Here is a 25,419-nt window from a genome sequence, read left to right as displayed (position 1 = left end):
TAATTTATTTTCGATAATTTTTATAAAAATATTGTTCATTCTACACCAGAAAACAAAATTATAAGATCTCTAATCTTTGTGCAAAACTCAGGAAAATTCATTAAATTTGCACAAATTTGCAACTTTTTATTCAGGATCGATAATTTTTTATAAAAATATAGTCCATTTTACACCAAAAAACATACAAATAAAATCTCCAAACTTTGTGCAAAACTCAGGAAAATTCATTAAATTTGCACACAAATTTGCAACTTTTTATTCAGATTTTTTAGAAAAATTCTAAGTATGCAGTTTTATAGCCCATTCAAATTTAGTATAACAAAGTGGAAGTTTGAATTCGATAGAAAATCGCGTTGATTTTTGGTAATTTTTTTCACGCAAGTTCTTCCATACAAAGTATATTCGACAATTATTTTTACCATCTGAATAAAAAGTTGCAAATTAGTGTACCAATTTTATTGAATTTTCCTAAGTTTTGCACAAAGTTTGGAGATTTTATTTTTATGTTCTTTGTTGTAAAATGAACTATATTTGTATAAAAAATTATGGAAAATAAGTTAGAATAAAAAACTTTGCATATATTGTGAAAAATTCACTTCACTACTTTTGTTCGTCACTGTATGTATATTCCGACAGATGTATTTATCGATATATTCATCTATGTACTTATCGGAATATATATCGATATATTTAGTGATCTGTTTATGGATTTAGAATGCATTTGAGGATCATATATTTCCAAATAATTGTCGATATTGACATTTTATCGATATATTTTTTTTAATAATTATCGAAGTACACATGTTATTACTTTTGATTAATCTCAATACCGTTTCCTTTCATAGCCCATCACCTCTGACAATTGACTTCATTTTACAACCGCATACAGTCACTTAAAGAAGTGTTCTCAAGTTAAAATTTTGTTGTTGTTTTTAACCAACTTCAAAAAAGGTGGAGGTTATCAGTTCGTCGAAATATTTGCTTTGTTTTTGTGTGTTACCGGATAACTTTACACCTCGTATTCTTTTTATACCCGAGCGCACTTGTGCACAAGGGTATATTAATTTTGTTCACATAACGGTTGTTTGTAACAGCCAAAACGAATCGAGATAGATATAGACAAATGTATACATATATGCTCAGAATGAATAGAGAAATCGATTAAGCCATGTCTGTCTGTCCGTCCGTCTGTCCGTCTGTCCGTCCGTCCGTCCGTGTACACGATAACTCGAGCAAAAATTGAGATATCTCAACGAAATTTGGTATGTAGGTTTCTGTTAATCCAAGGTAGGTTGGTATTGAAAATGGGCGAAATCGGACAGTAACCACGCCCATTTCCTCTATAACGGTAATTTCCAGAAATACGAAAATGCGATATTTTAGTAACTACTAAAGATAATTCACTCAAAATTGATATTTGCAATAATTTTCAGACGAAAAATAATATTATAAATTTTTGGAAAATGGGCGTAGCCACGCCCACTTATGGTTACATGTGTATATCTTGGTAACCGCTACACCAATTTCTTCCAAACTTGGCACAGTTGTTGGCCATGATACTGCATACTAAATGGCCGAAAATCTTAAAAATCGGACAATAACCACGCCCACTTCCCATATAACGGTAATTTCCAGAAATACGAAAACTGCGATATTTTAGTAACTACTGAACATTATTCACTCAAAATTGATATTTGTAATAATCTTCAGACGAAAAATAAGAATATTATAAATTTTTGGAAAACGGGCGTAGCCACGCCCACTTATGGTTACATGTGTATATCTTGGTAACCGCTGCACAGATTTCTTCCAAACTTGGCACAGTTATTGGCCTTGGTACAGCATACTAAATGCCCGAAAATTTTAAAAATCGGACAAAAACCACGCCCACATCCCATATAACGGTAATTTAGAGAAATACAAAATCTTCGATAAATCAGTAAATATTAAAGCAAATTTATTCAAAATTGATGCTGCAACCATTCTTTACCAAGAAATACGTTTATGGTAAAATTTTGGAAAATGGGCGTGGCACCGCCCACTTATGATCACATATATGTATGTATATCGGTAACCGTTCTACCAATTTGTACCGGTATTTTTATTGTGCTTGGCAAATAAAAGCAAAACGTTGAAAATTATTGCAATCGGACCAAAATGACGGCCGCTTTTTATATAACGTTAAATTTCAGAAATGCTTGAAACTTCAATAATTCGTAATTTAAGGACTCTAATTTACTCAAAATCTATACACCCCGGCTTACCATCTAGCGGTAGGTTTCGGAAAGGTGAAAAAACATATATTTAATACTTGCGCCGGGTATTTAATGTTCGGCTCCGCCCGAACTTAGACTTTCTTACTTGTTTTTTATTGTTAAGACCTCAGGTAAATTTTTATATGAGCATTGAAGCCGGTTGTTTTTGTTTTTTTTTTGCTTAAAAGCTATTTGTTCTATTTTGCAAGAATATTGCCCATGCTTTAACTAAAACCACTGTGGTGTAGTGGTAAGCAGTGCGCGCTTCGACTCCGCAACGCCTGGGTTCAAACCCTGGTCAAAGCAACATCGCAAAAATATAGAAAAAAGGTTTTTTCATAAGAGCGGTCGTCCCTCGGCAGGCAATGGCAAGCCTCCGAGTGTATTTCTGCCATGAAAAACAGCCTCTCGTAAAAATACAATCGCCGTTCGGAGTCGGCGTAAAACTGTAGGCCCCTCCGCTTTGTGTGACAACAACAAGGCGCACGCCACAAGTCGGAGGAGAAGCTCGGCCAAACACTAACATATGTGTAAGCGCCAATCTATTATTATTATTATATAAGTATAGAAAAAGTCAACAAATTTTCATCAAGCATTCGAACTTTTTAATCTAAATTTTTAGAAAACTTTGGGTATGCTTTTTTATGGCCCATTAAATTTTAGTTTAACAAATGCATGTTTGAAGCAGCAGAAAATTCGCTATAATTTTTGGTTACTTTTTTTTGTCGTCGGTCTTTTGGTTTTTTTCCTTCTTTTTTTGCACTTTATAACAAAAACTGGCATTGTTTTTGGACATTTTTTTTTGCGAATGGTCTCGCGCATTTTATTCCATAAGAAATTAATGATTACATGGGAAAAAATGCAAAAATTTGTTAGCAAAACAAAAAAAAAATTATAAAAATCAACGCGATTTTAAGCCGCTTAAAACTTGCACTTTTTTGGGCTACATACATATATAATTACATGCCCAAAAGTTTTCACAAAATTTAAGATTAAGAAGTTGGAAATTTTGCTGGAAATTTGTTGGGTTTCTCTAAGTTTTGTATGAAGTTGAAAAACCAATGGTCCCTATGAATAAACACTTAGCAATTGCTTGTTCCAAAAATTTCAGAAATTTTACTTTTGTAAATTTATTTAAATAATTCGAGTACAAGGTCCGAAATTCTAAGAAAAAGCAATTGCTTAGTTTTTATTCATAAGGCCCATTTTGAATGTTTAAAAAATATGTAAAAAAATATTTGAGTCACCACAAAAAAAAAAAAATTATTAAAAACAGAAAAAATTATTACTAATCGCCAACCTTTATTTTGCTGAATTTTTACAACTATTGTGACAGTTATTAAAATTTTTCGAAACTGCAAACTGCAAAAAATCTTTATTTTCGTTTTTCCCACTTGTTATTCATAATCTTTATTTGATATCTCGCAGTAAGAACAAAAAAAAACGTGCAACATTATAATTTGCAATGCAAAATATTGCTGCGGTGCAACCTAACGATCTGCCTCGGCAGCAACAACAATGACATCAACGATAACAAGCATAGCAATCAACAAATGCGCAATTTTCGCCTTTTTTAGTTGTATGTATTTATCTTCGAGCCAAAAAAAAAAAGAAATGTTTTTTTACCCTAGCTTCTGCGCTTACTTTTCGTTGGCTGCCACATTTTTACCGCATTAACTAGCAGCGAGCAACTGCATTAAGTACATGCGAGTAAGTGTATTCTTTTTTTTAGCTTGACGCAGCATCGCAGCATCCTTTCATGGCGCCCTTTACAGCAAAGGCATCGGCATCGGCATCAGCAACGGCGACAGCGGATCTTTAAACATGTAATCAGATTCCATGGATGCTTACATTATAATTTAAATACAATGATTAAATACTTTTGGTTTTGGTTATTTAACGTTTTTACGCTTACACTGTGCGCTCCTGCCACACGAAAGTCCAAGTCTGCGCAGATAGATATGTATTAATGCTTTTACGTATTTACATACGCCTGTGTGTACATATTTATGTATGTATGGATGCATGCATGAAGAGGACGACCGCTTAAATTTTTGCCAACAAGGCACTCCTGCCTGCCTGCAACAGCTGCTGCCTGCCTGCTGGCCGTCATGACTGTTATTGTTACTGATGGTTGCAGTTGCAGCTGTCTGTAGCAACTTTTGCTGTTGCTGCTGCTGCTGCTATCTCTCCCATTCAAACCATAAAAACGTTGCTTCCTTCCACAGTTGGACATGCAGCAGCAAGCAGCAGGCAGCAGGCAGAAAAAAACTCCTGCATACCCTATCTGGGTATTATTCTTGGCTTGTTTTCAATGCCCACTGTTGCATGCCTTAATCTCTTAATGGCATTGGTCATGGTTAATGCTTACAAGATTCATACACAGGCAGGGCATACACAACAACCTCGACTCGTAAAAGTTAAACCAAGTAGGGATGGCAAAGGCCATTCAAGTCCGTATGCAAGCAGGACAGTGCAGCCATGGATGGGCTTGTTTGTTGGTCGTTGGTTGCTCTGGTCGCTTTCAGTGATGTGATGATGTGATAAGTCCATTTTAATGCGTTTAACTGCCGAAACTGGGTATGTTGCTGCTGATGAGCTCTATAAACGGATACATGTACATATGTATGTACGTATTTGTATTCCACTGCTGCTCCTCTGCGCTTCAGCCTGTTTTTGTTGACTCACACAGCTTCCAACTTGTTTTGCCAATAAAAACAGCATCAAGCGCATCAAAATATGTACTTATTTATACGAATATACAACAAGCAAGAGTCTCTTTACCAGCTGTCCACACCAACTTCAGTTTTTAGTTAATCACACAGCCGCAACAGCAAATGGCTAGGTGGTTTGCAAGCCGCTCGCTGGTTGCCTCCTTCTTCTTGTTGCAGTGTGGCTGTAGTTTCCAGAATTTTGCATGCATGTTGTCGCAGTTTGCTTTTCGAACGCCTCGTTGCTGCTTGTTTTCACTTCAGCGCCCCCAGCAGTTTGTGCGCTGCATTCAGCTAACCAACAAACCGAGTTAGATGATGATCATCATTCCAGCTATAATAATTTGGGTTGCTCATAGTTTGCTGATTTTCGTTGCATTTGTGGTTAGTTTTCATTGCCTAGCGGGTATTTATTTCCTAATTGTTGTGGCTATACGTTTTTCATGAGAAAATGTCTAATTTTAATACGATTGAGGGATCGGGTTTGCAGGGCCATTTCTGTATTCTGGAAAAGTTCAACTTTTTCCTAGCTATACAGACCGCTGTGTTGAAACACTTCGTTATGAGAATCCCAAGGAGGAATGTAATGTAGTAATTTTCACAGATGATTCGAAAATTACCAGTAGAGTTACAGATTGGGGCCTTCTCTCGCACCCCTACCCTGAATCGTTCACTTCGACTACTGAAGACTGTAGTGTCTTCTGGGTTGGGCTATTAGCCATAATGGAGGCTATAACCGATTTTAAAGGCAAAGAGGTATTTATCTTTAGTGACAGCCAAGCAGCAATCAAAGCTGTGAGTTCCGTCACAATTAAATCAAAAATTATGCTGGACTGCCGCCGGTCTCTGCAAGCGATAGCTAAGCAGAACGGTCTAAACCTCGTTGGGTTGCCGGTCATAGGAATATGGACGGTAACTGTATGGCCAACGAACTTGCGGGGTACGACCAAGCAGATGCATCCTGGAAAACTAACAATCGTCTGCCCTTTGCCACTTTCAAGTTGCTTTAGAGGGAATTTATTTAAACTCGCGGCCTAGGTGGGATCGAAAAAGGACTCGAAGCTTATATTCCCTATAGAGAGAGGATGTATGTATCTCATACCATTGGTGCTCTAACAGGCCACTGCCTTATAGAAAAATACGCGTAACGGCTCGGAGTGCTTTACTATAGATGCTGCTGAGGTTGCAAAAAATTATGCACAAGAAGAGACGGCTCCTCTTCTCTGTAAATATCCCGCACTTTCTATATTGCACTTTCTGTGGACTCAGTTCTTTTGTGAACTTGACGATTTGGGAGATGCTACTATAAAGCTTAAAAGGCTTCAAAATGGTTCACCAAGTTGTGACAGAACTATAAGCCGTCGTATCATAACGAGCCTTCAACTCCTGGCCTAAGTGTATCCCTGTGGAGTAGTGGTAGCCACACCTACCTAATAGGATTTCTGGAGGAGCTCAAAATAGAAGTTTGTACGAGTGATGATTTCCCTCCCCCATCCCGCACCCAAACCATTTCTGTATTTTAACTGGACCCCGAAAATGAAACCGTAAACCCTCAGTTTGCTGCTGAAAGTACGGTGTATTGTTTTGGATCTATGTTTCGTTTTCGGTTATGAAACGGCGCCAAAGTTAAATAAGCAAAGGGTTAAACATTTTCGCGGCGGTAAGAGTAATTTTATGAGAGACACAGTGCAAATTTATCAAATAGTTCAAACTTGATGGTCTGTAGGTTTTACCGGGTCAAAATCATTTCCTTAACATGTTGCACTGCGCCTAAAAATTTTCTTTCGGGCCTTTTGCTCCTACGCTATCCCAGCATTATGATCACTTCACGATCATTCATTCATACACAGTAAGTAATTTCTGCTCACTGAACTCATTAGTTTGCCAGTCGCCTGGGTTATATGTGGTCGGTCGGATGCAGTGCCCACGACAACTCAACTTCCCACTCACTCCATTCGCCAGGCGACATAATCGTATTTGCGCTTATTTAAACAATTTTGCATTTGCTGATTGTTGGCTTTTCCTATTCAACGCACACCAGTGCCAACAACATCAGCCACCAGACACTGACACCCTGCCACCCTGCCAGCAGCTGGTGGTTGGTGGTTTGGTGGTAGTGTTTACTGATGCTGCTGCTGCACTACTTAACTGACCGACAGCCTGTCGCCAGGCTTGCTGGCTGCCCTCTTGACTGCTTTTATGCTGCATGCCACCTTGCTCCTACCCTGACTCGCTTGCTGACTTTGACGACATGTTTGTCTCGATCGGTAACATGATTATTATAGTGTTGCGCGCACACCTAATACTGCCACAGACCGAGCAATGCTGTGACCGACGCGCTGTGCCAACATACTACAACATGCATTCATCCATCCATCCAGTCCAACAACCGCAGCATCAGTGTTGGCTGAACGCCCATTCCACATTGCTTAAGTGCTTGGTCGTTTGTGCGACTTGCCTGCTCTCCTGCCAAAGAGCCTACCAACCAGCCAGTTAGCCAGTCAGCGAGTTAGTCTACGTCTTTACAGCTGGCTGGCCTGCTTTCAGCAGCCCATACCAAATCCGTCCATCAGCTCGCCAGTTGTTTTGGTGGCTGGTACAAATTTTATTTATTTTCACATTAATGGGCAGTCGTCATGTCAGTTTTGTTGGCAGCTTAACTTTAACGCGCATACAATGTTCCAATATTTGTTGTTGTTGTTGCCGCCGAGCTAATGTATATGTCCACACATTCGCGAATGGTTGGCCGCGCTGCTGGCTGGTACTGCAGCTATCGCTTAATCATATATGTAGTTGCTCGCATGATACATTAAGCTATGGCTGCTTGTTGGTACACGTGTGAGCTATGATATTGATTTGCTCTTTGGCCTCCTGGTACACAGCTGTGTGCATAAGGGTGGTCCAAAAATGTATGTGAAAAAGTAAAGTCGGCATTGTAATGCTCTCACCCCCTAGGATTGTTCTAGACCGAAAAAATATACCCCCATTTTTTTATTTTGAAATCAAAAAATATTTAGAGGTCGCTCAAAGCGCCTAAATTTTTGCATGTATTTTATATGAGAAAAACCACTTTTCGTAGAAATGGTATATAATTCTTGAAAATCCATATTTTTCGATCGGAAAACTGTGTTTCTCTTCAGGAGATTCCCAATAATAATACCCAATTATTTATTTAGCAATTTTTTTATAGTAAATATATATTATACGTCCGCCAAACCCCCCAGAAAATGCCAGAAAATGCAATGGGGACATAAATAAAAAATCATTAGGGCCGGTTGTACAATGTCTGGTTATCACTACTTCCCGGTTAAACACCGTTACCGACTTTTTTGACATCATGCATATAACATGTGATGGATAAAGCAGTCGTTGTATTTAACCGGATCTTCTGCCTCCAATTTGTGCTAATCAGACTTTGAACAACCGGCCTTGACTCAAGTCTTAGTATTAAAAAATTGTTAAATAAGCAACTGGGTATTGTTATTGGAAGTCTCCTGAAAAGAACCAGAGCTTTCCGATCGAAAAATATTGATCTTCAAGAATTCCATACCACTTCTAGGAAAAGCGGTTTTTTCCCATATAAAATACATGTAAAACTTTGAATGAGCTCTAAATATTTTATTGATTTCAGAAGAAAAAATAGGGGTTTATTATTTTCGGTCTAGAACAATCCTAGGGATTGAGAGCATACAAATTTCGACTTTACTTATTTTGGACCACCCTATTGTGCAACCATATTGCCATTTGGTGTTGGCGTATTTTGTGGTTTGACGTGGATGTGGCTGGTGTTGCCTGCTGGTCATTATATGTAATTGCGGTTTGAATGTGGACGGCGTCACCGCAAATGCTAATTGTTTATATACAATGTTATTCTATGATATGGCGCGTTCAACCACGGGGGTGTTCTGTTCTTGTTTTTGTTTTCCGTGTCTACTATTTTCATTCCCATCTCTAAATGCGGTCTACAGATTAGAACCGAAGCAAGATTGTATTAGACTAGAAAAAGCTTTCTGAAAAGATGTATCTAAGACACGTGCAAACGTTATACCCTTTCAGCTTTTTTAGCTCACCAGTCTTACAGCCAATGAGTTGTCTATGCCCCCATCAAAAGCGAGCTATTTGACACGTTGATACGAAATTGGCTAATACTTACTGAAAGAAATTAAGACAGAATTTCAAATAAAGATGGCAAGCAGAAGTAGTAGCGCAAGCGTGCTTTGAATTTGGAGAAACACTGTCAGACGATTAATTTCCGCTGTAGCAAGAGTGGGGTCGAGACTAAGGAGCACTGGGTCCTTACTTGACTCAAGTTTTAGACACTCCTGCTTTCTCGGAGATTTCGCCTTTATCCCTGATAGCACTAATCCCTGCCTGGCTAGACTGGCAGCAGTAAACTGCTTATCCACTCTGATCCCCCTAGGAATGAAGTGATCTGAGTCACTACTTGGAAGCAGACACCGGTGAACTTCAACAGGGATGGGTTGGAGCTTGACAGAAGGATTGGTTAATAGGTATATTACAGGGACATCTCCAATAAACTCACATTTAGGGCTCCAGACCGCTTTAGTGTTTTTCAGGTAGAGGTAGGTGTCATTAAGAAATCAGTACTAGGCTACTTAAGTCCGCTCGTCGGCAGGGGAGGTAGCGAAGCGGAAATCAGGAATTTTTGCTCTCACGATGCACTCAAAGTAAACAGAGGAAGGTCTTATCTCTCCTTCAGTTGCGTCTGATTTCCTAGTCAGACTTACATAAATTGGTGGTATTACACCCTGCGACAAACGATAGCACATCAACATTTTTACCAATTTTGACTACTTTTCTTTCGATTTTTTAAGGTTAATTATTTTTATATAAAAGTATAACTCTTTATCTAACAAATACCATATAAATTTTAATTTCAAACTTTGTACAAAAATTATAAAAATTCCACAAACTTTTCATCCCAATTCCATGCATTTTAATTTTAATTTCTAGAATAAGAATAATGGTATGCAGTTTTATAGCTTATTAAATTCTAATATAATAAAGTGCAAGTTTTAAGTTACTAAAATATCGCGTTGATTTTTGACAATTTTTTTTTAACAATTTTTTCGCATTCATAATTATTATGAAAAGATAATTATTATGACAAGACTTTTATTATATAAGTCTTAAAATAATAGTTATCGATGACTTAAACAATTTTTCTCACATATAATTATTACCAAAAGACTTTCATAATTCTTCCGAAAAATTGATGACTTTTTAAAACTCCACCATGAAATTATTGGATTCCGATTGAGAGTATTCCTTTAATCTTAATAACAGAAAAAAAAAACTGAATTTAATCCAGCTATAAGTTAACATAACATTTATAGATTCAGAGGCGGTACGGGGTTCGCCAGTCAGCTAGTATTTAAATGTGTACTTAGATATACTTATATGCATATACATGTGGAAATATGTATGTACATATATATATGTACATCAAGATTAGTCAACCTTTCATCAAGTTCTCCTATAGATAGTAGGTGCATAGCATTTATGCAGTTAAAAAACTCATTCCCAAGATGCTGCTAATTCTTTCAACATCCTTTGCATTTAAATTGCACTCCTCCAGTGACATAAGCAATTTAATAAAATTACATACTTTCACATGTACATATCCAGTAAAATAACAAGATGTTAAGCATTTAAATTTTTTTTTTCTTGTTGATGCTGCACGTCTTCACCACATTACAAGACACATGCAACAGAGTTGTTAAAGCAGTTATTATTTGTGTTATTTTTTTTTTGGTTGGCCTTCCCACCGGATCCTCGTGCTAATGTGCATACACTTCCTCTGTTCTTGCCATCAATGAGGTAGGTACATATGCATATATCTACATATGTATTCTATACAGTGGTGGCCAAAAAAAATGGAACTGGAAAATAACTGTTTTTAAGACAAAGTTTAAGTTTAGTGCTAAAAGAGTATGTAAATGTGGCAAAGCGCTTCAATTTTTTCTCCAAAAATATCATTTTCATCAAAAGAGTTTACGGTAATATAAATTCAATGGTCAAAATATATGGAACAAAAACCAAAATGATCAAATTTCATTTTGTAAAATAATATTTATTTGCAAATCTGTTTTTACCATCGACAGCTTTGTATTGGTGATGTATTTCAGTTATTAAATTGTTAAAGAAGCTCAAACGGAAAGCTTTCCATGCAAGATTTCACCAAATTTTAAGAAGTTTTCACAGGAGACACGTTGGCTTACGACTTTGCAAAAGTTTTCAATTTGATTGAGATTAGATATTTGGGCCGGAGCACAGTGGGAAATATCAGAAAAAAATTCTGGTCGCGGCGCTATTTTTCATGTTTCTTTAATAACAATATATACGGTGGCGAGAATGTAAATAAGGTAAAATTTTAGCAAATGTTGGCTACTTTTCTTTGTTTAAATTTTTTTTTTATTATTTTCTATGAAAAGAAAGATAAAAAAAATAAATAAAATATAAATCAAAAATTTAATAATAATAATATAATAATAAAATATAATCTAAAAAAATATGTAAATCAAAATTTCTAACTTTGTAGAACATTTATAAAAATTTGACGAATTTTAACAAATGTTAATAAAAAATTTCAACTTTTTAATCAGAGTTTTAGATTTTTTTTAGCATGCAGTTTTGTAGCACATTAAATTTTAGTATAACAAAGTGCAAGTCTGAAGTAGCTTGGACTTACCGTTGATTTTTAGCAATTTTTGGTTCGCGCATTTTCTTCCATACAAAGGATGTTCGACAATTTTTTTGTATGGAAAAAATGAGCAACACCTTCAAAAAAAAAAAAATCCAAAAACTAAAAAACTGCATATAAAATCCGAATATTTCTAAGAAATCTAGTTAAAAAGTTCAAAATTTTGATGAATCTATGTCGAATTTTGCTAATTTTTGTACAAAGTTTGATTTACATGGTTTTTGTTTTATAACGAGCCACACTTTCATATAAAAATTATAAACATTAAATATTCGAAAGGGGAATAGCCAAGGAATGCTAAAATGTCTCTTCCCTATCTATATTTTCGCCACTGTATCTGCATTGTATCTATATTCCATGTTCTTTGTGAGTGCTGCCACTTTTGCACGAAAGATTATTTTTGGGCCAGAGTACAGGAAGACTCTTGTTAAATTAATAAATAAAACACTGAAAATCGAAATTTAATCGGTACAAATATGAAAAATCGGGACAGTTATACATACGTCCTGACTTTAAAAAAATATTCGGCGCGACAATTTTCTCAAAATCGGTACTGTCCCGCCAAAATCGGTACGAATGGTCACCGTATCCATGCCAGACCGTCGTTATAGAGTAGCGCATTTTAAGTTCTTTATTTCGATACTACCCTCCTTAGTTTAGACTGCTCGAAAAAACCAACAACTTTCTGTTCAGTTTTAATCCTCTTTTTGTTAGTTTCTATTTTTCGGACCGATTCGAAACTAAAGATTTTTAATAATGTCCAAAGAAGTCGTTTTTTTTTCTTCTGCACAGTAAAGCCGTCTGTACGGTGAATGCTTTTTGCTTGGAAGATCCCTGCGATCGTTTTTTGAAAGCCCCTTTTTCGCTTTGAACCCCGAAACAATACTTAAACTTGAACTTTTTTGAGTTTTACATGCTGCTGAAATTTGTTTTAGGACATTCAATTGGAATTTTATTAAAAAAATATGTAATTTTTGAACATTGATCCCTCGTTACCGAGAGCCAAAAACGACGTTTTACTGAAACCGTAGTCTAATTTGTAAATTAAGCGAATAAATTTGCCACAAAGTGCACTCAAGAGGTTTCAGTCAGCTTAGAAAAACACGTGGAGTTGCATATTTTTTGAGCACGCTTGTTCTAAGTTAAATAGTAAAAGTGTGGAGATCTCTTAAGCGAATTGTAATTTTTGAATATTTCAAAGTGCAGTAAGCTAACTAAAAAATCGATATTTAGAAGAGCTGTAGAACCAGTATTTCCCAAATAAGCCACTGATAAGATATACATACATAAGTAGATAGAATTTTAGAAGCGTAGATGTATGTAGTTCCATGTGTTTTGACCACCACTGTAGGTACGTTTATAGTCACTCGTTTGACTTTTGTCAGCTACATCTTCTGTTTTGCTTCTCTTTACTTTAATGCTGTCTTTATTTTATCGTGTTCTTCTTCTTTTTCCATCTACTGCTGCTGCACGACTAACCGACCGTGTTGTAAGCAGTTACTTTCCATTTAGTGGGCGTGCTAAATTGATAAGAACGCGAATACTCGCTTTTTAATGCGATAATTCGACTAAATGGTGTTCAGTTTTTTTTTGCTTTCTTTTTTTTTGCATTGTGTGACTAAAAGCAGCAGAGGAATTAGCATGTCTTCGCTTTATAACATTGTGTTTATTGAAAGGGGTATTTCAAAGCTTGAAAGCTTTTAAATTAACCTAAGTAGGCAGCGAGGCAGTTTGAGAAGGCGAGCCTGGTGTAGCCACCATATACAAATAATTTCATACTTTCCCTCTTCGACCCTAAATGGAGAAAGACATCTTTCTCTACAAGATCATGTGCCTTTCGTTGCCTTCTATCTTTTCGAGTCCCATGTATCATCGTGAAAGTTCATTGTTTCATCTTTTTAGGGACCTCTTTTACATGTGTCGAGATGCATAAATGTAAGAAAAGCGCCCATCTCATGGTCAGTGGATAGCTTCTCACTTTCCGCGAATACCGCTAAGTTGATTATAGTTGCAGCCTCGGGTTTCTGGACCTTAATCTTACCGAGGCCATAGTTAACCTAGTTCGATGATAACCAATATCTTTCCCTGTAGTGTTACAGAATAAATCGAGCTTCAACATTTTTCCTGAGTTTACCTTTGCTATTTTATCGATCTTATAGCCCGAACACAATGAAAACGACGAGCTACGGACGACAGCTGTCAAATTATTTTAACACGTACTCTTATGTAGATAATTATTTTGGCGACGACCGGGCTACGCGACGACTGTGGTTGTAGCCAGATTAGATCTATTTCTGTTTTTCCAGCGACAGATAAGGTTCTTGCTCTTCTTTTATGTCAAACTCATACTAATTCATGATGTCGCTGCCGCGTTCAAAAAAATCGTGTCGTCATCGACAAAGCGTTTAGATAATGAAGATAACAAATTGGAAGCTGTGGCTCGTAGCTCGTCGTTTTCAATGTGTTCAGAACTTTAGCCTTCTATAGCTACAAGGGTCTACTATCAGCACAACAAACTTTGTTGTCCTGCTTCACTTGTATTAGTAATTTTGCCAATGACCGTTGCACCAACTACCAGTGGTGCCTAGGGGTCCTTGCCTTCTTTATGATGCCTATCAACTTCTGATAGTTTGCTCCGAGAGTTTTGGCGTTTTACGGTGCATTTATTAGGGCTTCATACACCGCTCATTGGTGCCTAGCTTCCTATGCCTTTTCATACGATCCAATGTCTAAGCCCGGTTTTATTGGCTTCGCCTATAAAAGTTCTGCTAGCACCTAACAACTTCCTCCTTATCTTGCCTAATCGGCGAGGTTTCCAGACTACGATCGGAGTATCGGACTTGGAGAGTGACTTTAGAGGGGTGTGGTCTGTTGAAGTGTTAGCTCTACGGTAAGTAATCAAACTTGGCAGCAATCTGCACGCGCTGTCCGCTGGGCGGCAGTTAACTTACTATTTGAACACATGAAGCACGTTGTTTGTGGTTCGTTCAACTTATTTGAGAGAAACTAACCTTTGGACTTCTCTTGGCTTATTGGTGGTGGGTGCGGTTGTATCTCATACTGTGGGCCTTCGTTGTGGACTTTTTCTGCCATAGGATAGCTTATTGGTGCGGTAGGTGTTTTCTGATGGCCTTTTTGAGGCGTGATTTTGGTTTGTATCCACAATTGGCCACACGAGCGGCGGAAAGGGGTTAGATCGCTCGGGAAGATATCAGCTCTAGCCAGATAAGAGTTAGTAGCCCGTAATCCAAAGCATTTCTATGGTGGCTGGGCTTTATGAAGGTCACAGCTTGGCAGCACTTCGGTGATTCGGACCTTGAAAAAGAACGAAAAGTGGTTTATTTTTTTCAGTCTTGAGCTATGGAAGTTACAGTCAAATACCTAGCACAGGCAAGGATCACACAATTTGTACATTTGTACAGATTTGTAAATTTTGACAGTTACAGTAGAGGTGTTGTTTGGAAAGTTATTATTGAGCTGAACTCATTCTCGATATAATTTTCTATACAACACAACTCTGTGACTGCCAAATGTACAAATCATGTGATCCCTGCTTAATAACTTTGTTCACATAACGGTTTCTTGTAACAGACAAAACGAATCGAGATAGATATAGACAAATGTATACATAAATGAAGTAATAGAATGAAAAAAAACTATTAAGCGGTGACTGTATGTCCGTCCGTCCGGCTGTGCACACGATAACTCAAGTAAAAATTGAGATATCTTAACAAAACTTGGTATGTGTACTTCTTTTCAGCGTAGGACGGATGGTATTTCATATAATGTTCGTAAGCATATAAGCATGGGGTTGCCACCTATGTACATGCATAAGATAACAGTATTAAAAATGGGGAAAATCAGACAGTAACCAAACCACGCCTACCTCCCATATAACGGTAGTTTTCAGAAATACGCAAACGATATTTTAGTAACTACTAAAAGCTTATTCACTGAGGGAAAACAATTTTCGAATTAAAAAAAAAAAACGTGCTAAATTTAAAAAAATACGCATATGAAAGAGCACCAACCCAACTCGTTTTAAATTTGAGAATGTACGTTATAAAATATGTCGTTTCGAAGTGCACAGAAGCTTTTTCGGTATACGAAATTAAAATTAAGAAGAAAAAAAGTTAATTTTATGTTCCGTCTGATGGTAATTGAACCCGGACGCTCTTGGTAGCAACCAATTGTATCAAGCGTCTTTGCACACTCAGCTACAGCCATACATGTAAATGTGTTTTCAAATGTTGAGTTTGAATCAACTTCACAGCGCGCGATTAGTGCATGATGTCGTACCATGTATGTACATATGTATGTATGTACATTACACTGAATCACCAAAAAATGTTGCGGTTTTTCCGCCGGGATTACAAAATTCATTATATTTTAAGACGTCCACCAAAATATTTCGGAAAAATTTTAAGATTTAAGTGAGCTGGACCGATTTGAAAATACCTCCAAAAATGGAGTTTTTTATGAATAAAAATAGTTTCTTAAAGAACTTTTTGAAAAAAGTCCCTTCGTATAACAAAACGGATTAAGCTTAAAAAACCTGCATAAAAATATTTAAAAATATTCTCAACGGAATCGTAAGAATGAGATTTTTGATGCGGTTTTTTAACTTTTTTCAAAGATTGATTTACGAAAAACTTGAATAACTGGGCGAAATCTATTCTGATTTAGACTTATAGGATCTCAGTAGAAAGGTATTTTCACACTGAATTCACAATCTTAAGTCAACTTTGAATTTCGTTCGTTCATCCTACTTTTCTCTTTCATCCTTTGAATGAGTTTATTAGCAAAGAAATAAAAAAGCTGAGAAAATACCTTTCCAATGACACCTCTTAAGTCTAAAACGGAAGAGTTTAGGTTCAGTTATTCAAGTTTTTCTTATACCAATCTTTGAAAAAAGTTAAAAAACAGCATCAAAAATCTCATCATTATGATTCTGTTCAAATTTTTTGTAATTTTTTTTTTAAATATTTTTATGCAAATTTTTTAAGCTTAAACCGTTTTGTCATTTGAGGGGATTTTTGCAAAAAAAATCTTTAAGAAACTATTTTTATTCATAAAAAACTCCATTTTTGGAGGTATTTTCAAATCGGTCCAGCTCACTTAAATCTTAATATTTTTCCGAAATATTTTGGTTGACATCTTAAAATATAATAGATTTTATAATTCCAATGGAAAAATAGTACCGATTTTTTTTTTGTATGGTGAGTGATGCAGTCTAATGTACATATGTATGTATGTATGTGTTGTCACCGCTTTGCATGCTTTGTATACATATGCTTTCTTAATTACATATGAAAAAGAATCCGTGCAGTGAAAATGCTTCATTTCAATACGGGCGTATTTAATTTGAATATTTCCATTATACGTAGTGTATGTATAATGAAAAAATTCATTTTGTTAAGAATTTTCACTTGATTTAAAAACGAACATTTTTAAACGGTAATCAAATAAAATTGTTTTATTCTTACAACGCGTTTTTTTCTCAGTGTTCACTCAAAATTGATTTTACAATGATTTTTAAACGAAAAATAAAAATATTACAAATTATTGGAAAATGGGCGGAGCCACGCCCACTTGTGTTTACATGTGCATATCCACTAATTTTTCTCAAAATTGGCACAGTTGTTGGCCTTGGTACAACGGCTGAAAAACTAAAAAATCGGACAATAACCACGCCCACATTCCATATCACGGTAATTTAGAGAAATGCGAAGTCGTCGATACATTAAACAAATGGCATGTGGAAACAAACTTAATGGCTTTTATATTTAAGGTAACGACACGGGGTTCTTAATGCCAAAATTTTTCATTAAACATTTTGTAATTTAACGCTCAGTGCCAATACGGCATTAATGCCTATTTTTTAACGTTATGCCACCGGCATTTTTTAATGTCCGACTTTGTTATTAAAATTTTCGTCATTCAATATCCGGCATTATTCTCAATCTTTGATTTCAATCCAATTCATGTCAGTTCTTTTCAACAGCTCCAATTAGTTACGCCTACTAAGCGAAATTTTTGCATGCAATAAGCAGCGCTAAGCTGCCAGTGAACGGGACGGTGTATTCAATTTTTTTTTTAATATTATTATTGTGGCTTCTTACAATCACTTGCCACTCAGCCCAGAAAGGAAATTGTAACAATTTAAGCACCCAAACAACTCAGCGCCTTAGAGCAGGACATGAGAAACATTTAAATATCTACATGAAAGCAAAAAGAAAAAAAAATGTGAACAAATAATTCACTCTCAACTGGCTCAAACACTGCACTTTTCTTGTCGCTGTTGTCGTTGTTATCCTCGTTCATCGTCATCGTCGACGCGTCAATCAGGCGATGACATGGCAGACCCGCCTTAATGGCTTTGCGAGACATGCAGATAAAAATGGACAGACAACGGAGCAGACCGTGCGCGTTGAGAAAGGAGACAAGCTGTTGAAATAAACAAATTTTAAATAAAGAAAAAATACGAAATAATTTGAATAAGCATGTAGAGACACTTCACTTCGAGAAACTGCATAGTTAGCATGCATAAGCAGCGAAAACGTAAAAAAAAACAACAATATGTACACACACACATAATGCTGGTACCCAGTCATGCACACGAAATGCAATTTTAAGAAAATTTAGGATGTGTCGGACTGGCAAATTTTTAACAACTTACAAAACTAACAAAACAGCAAGACATCGCACTTCAACGCGCCTTGTAGGCAGTCAAACCATCACCCGGCTCGGTCGATTGCTGCATGCTGCAGCTGCAGTGCAATGCAGTATTTTTTTCCAACAATAACAATAACACCTACTAAAGCGTCAACATATTGATGTTAGCAACGTACGGACAAGATAAAATTGCCCAGATACTAACTGCTGTGTACAATCAAGCAACATGCAACGTGCAGTAAAACATTAAAATCGGCAGTCAACCGTCGAACCGGTGGGTCAAGAGCGCAAAGGAGAAGATAGCCTGACTTACAAGCGCATAGCTGCTGACTTCACTTGGCTTATGGTCGTCTGACGATTGCGCTGACTGCAATTGGTAGTTGCTTGTGAGGAGCGATGGCAACATGCCGGGCTCAGCTTTAGCTCAACATACAGTATTGGCCAATACAATATCACCCCCATTTCAAAGTGATATTGTTTGTCACTTATGTTTATTTATTTTTAGGAATTTTCAATTAAACTATAGTTCATTATCTAACAAAACCAATATAAACCAAAACTTTAAACTTTGTAGAAAACTACAAAAAAATTCAACCTAAAATTCAAGTTTTTTTCTCAGCAGTGTTAAAATTTTTTTGAGTACACATTTTTATATTCCACTAGATTGCCGCTTCGCTGAGTGCATGAAATTTTTACGTGCTACATTAGGTGTAATTTATTTTAATTAAGTTCAACATACTTAAAATATGCGAAAATCAGGAGACTTAAATTTTTTTAAATATCTTAAAAATATTTTCAAACTAAAACTATCTTAAACCTCTCTTTTATGATGCTTTTTCACACTTATGTATGTACGTGTAGTTTAGAAATGAAGCCATTTAAAAATCATTTCGATTGATACCCCTATTGTAATAATTCATTGAAATGATTGAATATTTTGAATTTTATTTTTCAAACCATTAATTCCTTAAATTCCAGTTAAATTTGAATTTTCAAACATGTGGAGTTCCTTTTATATATATATGTTCCTTAGAAATAAAGCATTTTCAAGGCTCTTTCGATTAAAACCTAGATTGTAATAAATCATTAATTGTATTCGAATTTAGGTTTAAAACAGGTGGCAACCCTCTTCAAAATCCTCAGAAAACTACATTATCAAGCTGAACATTTCTAATTTAAACTCGCCTTTTAAAACAGGTGGAAACCCTCTACTACTACCTACTAAAACCCTATTAAATCCCTCTTGTCTGACGTCCGTATTGTGATACATATTCCAATAATCAAATTCCTTTGATTCAAGAAGAATTCGATTTTTCAAACAGGTGGCAACCCTCCTACATGTAGTTTAGAACTAAAACCCTTATCAAAAACCTTTCGATTGAAACCCATATTGTAGTAATTCATTTAAATTAAATGAATTTAGTTTTTAAATGGGTGGCAACGCTTGTACCCTGAGTAATATTTAAAATGTTCAATCCAAAGGTTTCTTAGCAATCCTTCATTTCACAACCATATATTAATTTTTCAGATAGCTTGCTAATAATTAATTTAAATTTGGCTTTTCGAACAGGTGGCAACATTTTCCAAAATTCTTTCAAACTACAACTTTTTTAAGCCTCTTGTCATCCATTCTTTAATACAATTTTCAAATAAATAATTTCCTTAATTCAAGTCGAATTAGATTTTTTAAACAGTTGGTAGCCCTCCTGCATGACTATGGATTTGATTTTATATACATATATGTACCCTATACCAAGTTCCTGTACTCTATCAAAAAAATTTTCTGTGGTATGAAAATTCCGTTTTATGGGAGGTACCACGCCCCCTCGTATAATCGAGATAAAATCTACCCTATATTTTAAGTTGGGCTAAACGGCACCAGTGTTTAAAATTTAATGGGAATCGGTTGAGTAGTTAAAGCGTGAAAGTGTAACAAGTAAACAAACTCACTTTCGGAATTATTCTATTAGTAAAGGTTCAATTTTAGTCTAACAATGTGCAAGTTAAAAGTGGCAAAAAAATTATCGTGTATTTTTTAGAATCTTTTTCGCCGAAGGTGTTGCGGGTTTCTTCCATATAAAAATAAATTGTGTTTATTCGTTATATGGAAGCAAATGCGACAAGAAAATTTTAAAAAATCAACGGCAATTTTTAGCCACTTGAAACTTACCATTATCAGATTAAAACTGAATGGGCTATAAAACTGCGTACTCAAAAAAATTCTAGTTCATCAGAGAAAAAAGTTTAAAATTTGGATGGAAATTTGTTGTATTTTTTTTTTAGTCTTTTACAAAGTATAAAACTTGGGTTTATATGGGTTTTGTTAGAGAATGAACTGTAGTTTAATCGAAAATTCTTAAAAATGTATAATTAAATATAAGTGGCAAACAATACCACTTTGAAATAGGGGTGCTATAGATATGGCCAATACTGTATGTATGTACATAAGTACATAAATACCTCGTGCAGATGCTCCTAAAAATTTTGCTCGTCATCATACTTTCATTATTCACGTCTTTATCAGTTTTCCTTACTGAGTAATTTTCTTGTTTTATAGCAATCATCTGACATGGTTCAAGCTCGCTCTCCAGCATCCTCCTGCTTCATCATTATCTGCTATAGCTATTCATTGTCGTGCCTGGTCGATTGTGTTAGCTTCATTCAAACTTCTTCTTGATCCGTTGCCTTAAATTTCTATACATACATACAATACATTTTTTTGCTGCTTCCACGCTCATTGCATCCTCATCTTTGCTTAAACTTCTCACTCTCCTGTAATCGTAGTTGTTTTCACTGTTGTTAAATCACCAGGTTTTTGTTGTGCTTGAATTTTATTTAAATTACCATCACGCATGTACCATCGTCTCGCAATGAATCCACTTAACTTCAACTTAACACATACGCTTGGTTGGCTACCTGTTAGCACAGCCTTTAATTTTTTTACCTTTATCTCGCTTAGACACACTTCGAATGTGTCTGCTGTTGTATTCCAGGAGTGTGTGTTGGTAATGGTGTGTGATTTTCAATTTTGTTTGGATGTCTCAGCTACGGTTTCTATAACTACCCCGCACCAGTTTAGCCTTTTGAGTGTTTCCTCCCTATTCCGCACCAGTATGAATATTTTCATTTATTTTATTAGATAGCAATAGAATCCGAACTACTATATCCGTACCCATTTGCTTTACATACTTAGCCTTACCCCATCTACTCCTAAGCGCTCTCTGATGCTCATTAGTTGTAGCGTGACTATCTATTTGAAATCCGAAATTAAAAAATAATCTTGGCCTTTACCAGGCAATTGGTTGGAAACTCGATGGTATTCTTAAAAAATTCACGGTAGGGTGGAATATTCCTTGACTGTTATTATAGTTTCTGTGGCCGCCGATTCCATTTTTGATGTAAAAAAAATCAGAAAATAAAATGGCTGAAGGAAATTTCTACATTATTAACATTTCAAAAAAATAAAAATAAAAATAAAAAATAATAAAATAAAGGCGAATAAAAAATGGCGGACTGAAACATCAGATCTAACGTTTTTGTCTCCGAAACTAAATGTGGTGTCAAAAATTGTAATAAGATTAACTGTTAGATGTATACTAAATTATTTTTCTTACTACATTATACACTCAGTTTTTGCCACGAGAAGGCTCCTAATCCGATTTAACATCCCATTTTTCATTTTATTTTTTTCCGGATTTTTAATTTTTTATTTATTTTATTATTTTTATTTTTTACTTATGTATATTTTTTTGTTTATAAATACTTTTTGTCAAATATCTTCATAGGTTGTCCTCTATAAGGCTCATGTAGTTTAAACGCATGTGCTGCTGGCAACCAAAGCCCTGTTAGCAATCCTGCAAGAAGGCTGGAGTCTATTCTTCTTATTGAAGTAGAAAAACGGTAAGTTTCTTATCCCCTGAAGTGCACATAATCTTTACAAGTTCACAACACTCTGAGTTATTTTCCAAAACCTCTCCGCCACCGGTACATGAGCGGATCTTTTAATTGATTCATTTCCTGAAAAGGAATTTGTATATCCATCGCTAGTGAGGCGTCTATGAGAAAGGGCTCTTTGGCTAGCTAGTCAGCTCCTACATTGCCTTCCACACCCTTGTGTGCTGGGGTCCGAAACAGATGGACGGTTTTAGCCGCAGCTATCCTTCTTTAACGACCGCCTGACTATCTATGTAACTGTTTATCTGCCTACTCGGCGGGTTGATTTCATGTCCTTGGTATCTCTGCCGCTTGCTTTATTGCAAAGTTATCAGCTTGATAGATACTGCAACGATGTGATGGCTTCATGATAAGAATGATAAAATCTATAGGCTGGTAAGGCTATATTGACTTCTCAATAAATAGGCCAAGGGAACGCTAGATACTTTTAACACCAATGAATACTTACGAACTTGAGGCTATGTTATATGTCAAAGAATAACTTAGGCCTACATACTCCCGACTGGAATCCTGGATTTTCTGAGTAGAAGAACTAAGTCAGTCGTCTTTGCGTTAACGCTCCTTCCCACTTCCGTATCACAGCCGCTGATTGCTAGAGAACTCTGGGTCATTAGAAATTTCCGCTCATGATGACTGAAACTTTGTCCGCATAAACTGTGTCTACTGAATTGCCTTTAGTACATATAGGAGTGCAGCGCATTGAAGAGTAGCTTATCATCTAAATTCTGCTTGACGTGTACATACGTCGATTAATCGCTCTATAGTTTTGAGTAGAAAGTATGGCGGAAAAATGCCATTTTTACTTGGTGATCGTGATCCAAATTCGGAGAAGGTATTTAGCGCCTACTACCAGGAATTCGGTCCTTCTGTTTGCACCGCTCCGTGCTGCGGCTCCGAGATTCCTGCTGGAGTTTGCATATCACATACATACATATGTGATTCTTTACTATTCTGGGATTCTCGTCATCAGTTTTCATAAGTACAATGTGTAATGTTACCTTTCGAATAAACTCAATAAACCCAACAATTTTATTGAAAAGAAAGAAAAAGACGAAGTTATAAAAGCCACAAATATTAAAAAAAAATCAAAATTAAATGAATCAAAAAATATATTTTTTATTTTAAAACAATAAATCTAAAAATTTGAAGAAAATTTAATGAAAAAAGAACATTATTTTCAAAGAAAAAATCAGATAAATTAAGGAAAATTAAATTAAAACAGAAACAAATTAAATAAGTTGCTGAAAGTTACATAAAATCGAATAATGTTTTTTATACAAAATCTAAAAAAAAAATTTAATTAAAAAATTAAGTCTAAATAAAACGAAAAGGTAAAGACATTTCTAAAAATTGAGTGAAAATAAAAAATATATTTTACTTTTTAAAACAATATAATTTTAAAATTAAAAGAAAATTATATTAAGAGATAAAAAAATGCTTTCTCAAAAATTATATGGAATTGAAAGCAAATATATTTTTCCGCTTAATACAATGGAATCTTAAAATAAAATTAAAAAAATATAAGTTTCTAAAGATCAAATTACATTTATATACATTTACGAGTATTTTTATTTTTTTAGAGATTCTCAGTAAAAAAAGTGCGGTTCGTCAGGTGTTGAAATTTGAAGCATGCTGTAGCGTGTCATGTAGCTTCAGAGCGTATATTTGGATATTTTCGCGCGACTTTGCTAATATATGTAATTTTCGATTTTCTTAATTTTTCGATTTTCAGTTTTTTTTTGCGTAGCTTCGCGAAAAGAATTTTTCGAACGATGGAAAAATCACAGCAAACATTGGGAGAAAAAGGGAATATTTACACCCAATTTGTAATGTAATTTTTAAGTATAATATTTTTTTCTGAGTAGAAAGCAGAAAACAAAAATTAACCGAAATTCCATCATATTTTGTATACGTGGTAGACGTTATCCAAGACGTTATATCCAAAATTCCCCATATTTTATATTTAGGGTTTTTAATACAAGATCAAATTTAATGTTTCGCCCACGAGAGTGAAGGGCGTGGCAATCACACCATCTTTACTAAATATCATAATAACCTATTTCTAAGTAAAATTAAAGCACATGTCAAGTTTCAGCGAAATCGGGGCAGATTAACTATAATTTCCACCTGCATCCATATAGTCGAAACACTATACGACGCAAAAAAGTTATATGCAAGTGCTTTCTCTCAAAATAGCTTTTCACCACGGGTTGTGAATGAGATGGCTTTTTTTTGTAAGAAAATTGTTTCAATGAAAATATCTGTATATCTATCAATATGTGCATATATCGAACATGTTCGATAATTACATCATCGAGTATATCGATAAACTTGTTTGTTATTATATATATTGAGTTGTATGGTACACCCATACACACAATGATATGGATATCGATGAATATTTCGATAACATTATTCATTAAATGTTCACCATAGCCATTTGAAGCTAAACAAACTCCTTGTTTTCATTGTACTTAAGTTTACGCCAAGTTCCGCTTCATTTAACTCACAACGACGCTACTCATTATGAAGCTCACCCATTATTTAACTAATCATGAGCTCTCAAATGTTCATACAGCACTTTCGTGCTATATCCCATTCAACTTTTCAACAATTTCAATTAAACACTAATCCTGATACTTCACTTCCACCTATAACTTCGATGAACATAAAGACAACCATTTTTTAAACAAATCCAAGTGCTGCTTGTATAAAAATTTTAAAAATGCAAGAAAATAGCGCAAGCAAATAGTCCATGCAAGCTACTCGAATATCCATAGTTCTAAATACATTTCAAGAAGCCCACTAAACCGTAAATACAACTCAACACAGCGTAAACAAATAAGAAGGCATTAGTCAATAAATCAATGAAAAAACGTTCGTAATCGCAAAACATTCATCGAACTGATATCTAGTTTATGCGTAAGGATTGTCGAGTATCACAACTCTTAACTTGCAAAAACAATAAAAAAACATAAATGAAACTTTAGTGTTGGGGTTGTGTGCGCGCCGAACAGCTTGCCTGTTATCCTGTCGAAGAAAACGGCTAAATAAGCAACGAACGCTTCAAACAATAACAAGCTAGAAAAGTGAGCCAACC

At 35.4% G+C, this 25,419-nt stretch overlaps 1 protein-coding gene across 1 annotated transcript in view; it reads left to right on the top strand.

Moving 5' to 3' along the window:
• Window positions 1-25,419, top strand: part of LOC118744209 (low-density lipoprotein receptor-related protein 6) — a 184,401-nt gene that overhangs the window by 134,840 nt on the left and 24,142 nt on the right. The gene's annotated exons all lie outside the window — the stretch shown is intronic.

This window comes from Rhagoletis pomonella, unplaced genomic scaffold (genome assembly GCF_013731165.1).
Source record: "Rhagoletis pomonella isolate Grant_MI unplaced genomic scaffold, Rhpom_1.0 Rhpom_scaffold_00008, whole genome shotgun sequence".
Lineage (NCBI taxonomy): Eukaryota > Metazoa > Arthropoda > Insecta > Diptera > Tephritidae > Rhagoletis > Rhagoletis pomonella.
This window is presented reverse-complemented; position numbering and strand designations above follow the sequence as displayed.